Source organism: Nicotiana sylvestris, chromosome 11 (assembly GCF_000393655.2).
Source record: "Nicotiana sylvestris chromosome 11, ASM39365v2, whole genome shotgun sequence".
NCBI classification, from domain to species: domain Eukaryota; kingdom Viridiplantae; phylum Streptophyta; class Magnoliopsida; order Solanales; family Solanaceae; genus Nicotiana; species Nicotiana sylvestris.
The window spans coordinates 71,039,464-71,046,080 of NC_091067.1; positions in this window are offsets into that span (position 1 = coordinate 71,039,464).

The following is a 6,617-nucleotide window of genomic DNA, read 5'->3' on the forward strand; positions in this document are numbered from 1 at the left end:
TCCAACTGGACTGAACTAAAATCCAACACGTGCGACGGGTCACCGTGATACCTCCAGAGCATCGAAACATGAAATACCGGATGAACTCTGGCCAAGCTGGGAGGTAAGGCAAGCCCATAAGCAACCTCCCCAACATGCCCATAAGCTGGGAGGTACGGAGTCTGTCCTGAATCACCTTAACCTTCTCTAAAGCATCATGTACCAAGTCTGTGCCCAATAGTCTAGCCTCACCCAACTCAAACCAACCCACCGGGGATCTACACTACCTCCCCTATAAAGCCCCATATGGTGCCATCTGAATGTTGGACTGATAGTTGTTGTTATAAGCAAACTCCGCCAATGGCAAGAAATGATCCCAAAACCCTCCAAACTCAATCACACATGCACGGAGCATATCCTCAAAAATCTAAATAGTGCGCTCGGACTGTCCGTCCGTTTGAGGGTGGAATATTGTACTCAACTCCACCCGAGTACCCAACTCATATTGAACGGCCCTCTAGAACAGTGATGTGAACTGAGTACCCCTATTTGAGATGATGGACACTGGAATACCATGCAGACGAACAATCTCACGGATATAAATCTCCGCCAACCGCTCCGAAGAATAAGTAGTACACACAGGAATAAAATGAGCAGACTTGATTAGCCGATCCACAATCACCCAAATAGCATCAAACTTACTCAAAGTCTGGGGAAGCCCAAATACAAAGTCCATGGTGATCCGCTCCCACTTCCATTCCGAAATCTCTATATGCTAAAGCAACCCACCCGGTGTCTAGTGCTCATATTTCACATGCTGACAGTTGAGGCACCGAGCTACAAATCCAACTATATCCTTCTTCATCCGCCTCCACCAGCAGTGCTGCCTCAAATCCTGATACATCTTTGCGGCACCTAGATGAATGGAATATCGCGAGCTATGGGCCTCCTCCAGAATCAACTCCTGAAGCCCATCAACATTGGGTACACAAATCCGACCATGCATCCTCAACACCCTATCACCACAAATAATCACATCTCTGGCATCACCGTGCTGAACCTTGTCCTTGAGGACAAGCAAATGGGGGTCATCATACTGCCGCTCCCTAATACGATCAAATAAAGACGACCGAGAAACCACGCAAGCTAGAACCTGACTGGGCTCTGAAAGATCCAATCTCACAAACTGGCTAGCTAAGGCCTGAACATCCATCGCCATAGGCCTCTCCGATGTTGGTAAATAAGCCAAACTCCCCAAACTCGACGACTCAAAGCATCGGCCACCACATTGGCCTTGCCCGGGTGATACAAAATAGTGATAAAATAGTCTTTTAGCAACTCTAACCATCTCCTCTAGCACAAATTTAGATCCTTTGCCTTGAATAGGTGTTGCAAGCTCCGATGGTCAGTATAAATCTCATAGGGAACACTGTATAAGTAATGGTGCCAAATCTTTAGGGCGTGAACAATGGCAGCTAACTCAAGGTTGTGAACAGGGTAGTTCTTCTCATGTATCTTCAATTGTCTGGACGCGTAGGTAATCACCCTACCGTCCTACATCAACACCGCTCTGAGACCAATCCTCGAGGCATCACAATGGACCGTATAAGACCCCAAACCTGTAGGCAGTATCAAGATTGGGGTTGTTGTCAAAGTTATCTTGAGCTTTTGGAAGCTCGCCTCACACTCCTCTGTCCACTGGAACGGAACACCGTTTTGGATCAACCTGGTCATAGGGGCTGCAATTGATGAAAATCCCTCCACAAAACGACAGTAGTAGCCCGCCAAACCAAGGAAATTGCGGATCTCAGTAGTTGAGGATGGTCTGGGCCAACTCTACATGGCCTCTATCTTCTTCGTATCCACCTGAATACCCTCACTCGATACCATATGGCCTAATAATGCCACTGAATCCAACCAAAACTCACATTTCGAGAACTTAGCATATAACTTCTTCTCTCTCAGAGTCTGAAGCATAGTCCTCAGGTGCTACTCATGATCTTCCCGACTCCGGGAATACACCAAAATATCATTGATAAAGACAATGACGAACGAGTCAAGATACGGCCGGAATATACTATGCATCAAATGCATAAAGGCTGCTGGGGCATTGGTCAGCCCAAATGATATGACAAGGAACTCATAATGACCATAGTGAGTCCTGAAAGCAGTCTTCGGGATATCTGGCTCCCGAATCTTCAACTGATGGTAACCTGAGCGCAAATCAATCTTAGAAAACACTTGTGCACCCTGAACCTGGTCAAATAGATCATCAATACGAGGCAAAGGATAATGGTTCTTCACTGTAACCTTGTTCAATTAGTGATAATCAATACACATACACATAGAACCATCCTTTTTCTTCACAAACAAGACAGGAGCACCCCAAGGTGATACACTAGGCCGAATAAAACCCTTATCAAGCAATTCCTATAACTGATCCTTCAACTCAGGAGGAGCCATACGATATAGAGGAATAGAAATGGGCTAAGTACCCGGCAACAGATCAATGCCAAAATCAATATCTCTATCAGGCAGCATGCCTGGGAGATCAGCTGGAAACACATCGGGAAAATCCCGTACTACTGGAACTGAATCAACTGAAGGGGTATCAATACTGACATCTCTCGCATAAGCTAAGTACGCATCACACCCCTTCTCAACCATACACTGAGCATTAAGAAAAGAAATAACTCTACTGGAAGTGTGATCTAAAGTACCCCTCCACTCAACACGCGGTATACATGGCATAGCCAGCGTCACGTTTTGGCGTGACAATCAAGAATAGCATAATGGGGCGACAACTAGTCCATGCCCAAGATAATGTCAAAATCTACCATGCTGAGCAACAATAAATTGGCTCTAGTCTCAAAATCACTAAAAGCAACCAAACACGACTGATAAATGCGGTCCACGACAAGAGAATCTCCCACAAGAGTAGAAACATAAATAGGGGAACTCAAAGAATCCCGAGATACACCCAAATGTGAAGCAAAATAAGAAGACACATAAGAATAAGTGGAGCCTGGATCGAATAGAACCGATGAATATTTGTGACAAGCCAGTATAATACCTGTGATGACAGAATCAAAGGCAACAACCTCGGTATGGGCAGGAAGGGCATAGTATCTGGTCTAGCCTCCCCTTCTAGGGTAACCTCTACCTCCCCGACCTCCACCTCTGGCTGGATAAGCAGGTGGGGTAGCAACCGAAGCTGTAACTATAGCCTGAGAACTCTGCAGGGCGCGTTGTGGCTGAGAAGTCTATGGAAGCGCACTCCTCCCAAGTCTAGGGCAATCCCTCACCACATGGCATGTGTCACCACACTCAAACCAAACTCTGGGAGGATGTGGTGGATAGGGCTAGCTCGGGCCAGGTCTGCTGGACTAACCTCTGGAAGCACCCCGTGCAGGAGGCACGCTGGATACCAGAGGTGCATAATAAGGCTTTTGAGGTCTAGGAGGAGCTGGAATACCACTGGCTGCCGGAAGAGCTGAATGAACAGGGAGACTCATATAACACCTACCATGCCGACCTGCAGCTAGGGAACGAGCACCAGAATAATGGCCCGACTCTCGAGACCTCTTGGCCTCCCTCTCCTCTCTCTCTCCCTAGCATGCATACCCTCAATCCTCCTAGCAATGCTCACCACCTGCTGATAAGAAATATCCATCTCCAACTCGCGATCCATGCTAGATCTGATGCTGGGAAAAAGGCCCTCAATAAACCGGCGAACCCTCTCGCGGACAGTAGAAACCAAGGTTGGTGCATGCCTAGCCAAACTGGTGTAATGGACAGCATACTCTGAGATAGTCATAGAACCCTGGCGCAAATGCTCAAACTCTGCATGTCATATGTCCCTGAGGCTCTAAGGAACATACTCCCTCAGGAACAAATCTGAAAACTGAGTCCAAGTTAGTGAAGCAGCCTCATCTGGACTGTCTAACTCATAGGTGCGCCACCACTCATAGGCGGCTCTCCGAAGCTGGAAGGTAGTGAAAGAAACCCCACTCGATCCTGATATACCTATGGTATGAAGAATTCGGTAACACTCATCTAGAAATCCCAGAGCATCGTCCGATTCTAGACCACTGAATACAGGGGGCTTGTACTTCTTGAACATCTCAAGCCTCAACTGCTCATCCTCGGAAGTCGTTGCCCTGTCCTCGGGCTGAATTGGCACTGCATGTGGCACAGGAATAAATCATAAGGACCTTCTCAACATGCACTCGCTGCTCAGGAGTGCGGGAGGTGGGATTCTATGCTCCTCCCCCGGCCTGAGACGTAGCTGCAGCAAGGGGAAGAAACCATGCCTGAGCCAAAGTGGTGTACATGCTCATAAACTGTGCCAAAGTCTCCTGAAGAGCTGGAGTAGTAGTAGCAGTAGGCATGTCAGGTGCCTGGACTCTGGCAGGAACTGCTGGTGGTATCTCGGCGGTAGCTCTCATAGGTGCTCTAGCTGCACCACGTGTGCGTCCTCAACCTCTACCCTAGCCTCGACTTCTGGCGACTCTCGTAAGGGGATCGGGTGTTTGATCATCTATGGTAGCGCATGTCCTCACCATCGGTGAGAGAATAGAAAATAGAAGTTCAGAATTCGTGATGTCAAAAATCTCGCACGACAGGGAATTTAAATGAAGTGGAATTTTCTCAACGGTTACATAGCCTCTCGTAGATAAGTACAGACATCTCCGTACCGATTTGCGAGACTCTAATAAACCGGCTTCTTATCCATGACTCCTATGAACCTAGAGCTATGATACCAACTTGTAACGACCCCAGTTCGCCTTCCGCGAACCACCATGACAGCACCTAGTCTCTACAACTAGGTAAGCCTAAATTGCGGAAGAAAACCAAATTTGCAGAAATAAAACAATTTAGAACAGAAATAATAAAATAAAACAGCATCTAAAGGTGTCGCTCGGCACACGAAATATAAATCTCAAATCTAATATATATCAATCCCAAAACCCGGAAACCATGAATCACAAGCTAAGAGATACATAAGAAGCTCTAACTCTGGAATTTGTCTAACAAAAGGGAAATACTGAAGGGCTATACTATTATAGAAAGATAGAAAGGGACTCCTCGGTCTGTCAACGCAGCAGATATACCTCGAAGTCTCTACAGAAGCGCCTCGCCTTAAGGATGATAAGACTGGATGAGAGTACCTGGAACTGCACATGAAAAAACATGCGCAGAAGGGGCATGAGTACACCACATCGATACTCAGTAAGTGCCAAGCCTAACCTCGATTGGGTAGTGACGAGGAAGGTCAGGGCCCTACTGAGGTTAAATAAAATATAAAGATCAACAATATAGAACAGAACAGTATAAATAAGTACGGCAGTAAAATAACACAGGATGTATAGGACAGCAATACCTATACAGAAACAAGGTAAACATGGAAAGCAAATACAGCTCAGCACCAACAATAACAATTGGGGATCTCCCAGGATACCGTCCAGTAGTCCCATCTGTACATATCTAGTGGATCTCCCGGGATCTCATCCCGTAGTCTAACTCATAGTGCGCGGGGATCTACCGGAATCCCATTCCGTAGACCCAAATATAAATACCTAGTACTGGGGAATCTATCGGGTGCATTCCCGTAGTTCCATATAACTGTGCAGGGGGTTCTACCGGGAATCTAACTCGTAGTCCCAAAGTAAACAGACAAGGGGGAGCTACCAGAATCCCACATCCGTATTCCCAAAATAAACAGACAAGGGGGAGCTACCGGAATCCCACATTCGTAGTCCCAAAATAAATACACAAACAGCAGCAACAGGAAAATATACAGAAATGGCAAAATTCATATTAAGACAACAAGTGATTCAAGCCTAGCATGTTGCACAAAATTCAGGTAAGGCAGGTTGAGCAAATAAGGCAATTAAGTCACTTAGACATGCTTTCCTAAGCTAACAACAGGCTTAATAGTGCAAGCAATAAAAACAGGAAAGGAAACATACTAGTGATTACTTAATGAAAACCGGATTTCCAACAATTAGCACAAGTATGCACTCGTCACCTCACGTACAAGGCAATTCAATTACCAGATATACCAATCCTAAGGGGAAGGTCCCCCACACAAGGTTAGACAAGCCACTTACCTCGAATCGTCTCAAAGTCAACCCGAAACAACGTTCTTGCCACGAGTACTCGACCCCAAATGGCCCAAATCTATTCAGTTCAATCGCATAATGTAAATTACACTTCAAGTAACTGTTTCTACAATTAAATTCTAAGCTAATACTCAAAATAGGTAAAATGACCAAAATGCCCCTCGGGCTCACGTCTCGGAATCGGATAAAATTTATAGTTTCAGAATTCTCACACTCTCACGAGTCTAACCATATCAAAATTATTCCAATCCGATGTCAATCCCCAATCAAAACTCAATTTCTTGGTCTAAGAACTTTTCGCCTATTTTCATACAAATTCCAAAATTAAAGGATGAATTCATGTTTAGATTAATGGGTTTCAAGCAAAAATAAGTTGAGAATCGTTACCCAATCGATATCTCTGAAAATCCCTCAAAATCTTGCTCAAATCCGAGCTCCCAAGCTTAAGTTTTGATAAAAATGGCTAAAACCCTCTATTTGAAATCTTATATCTACCCAGGCGTGTTCTTCTTC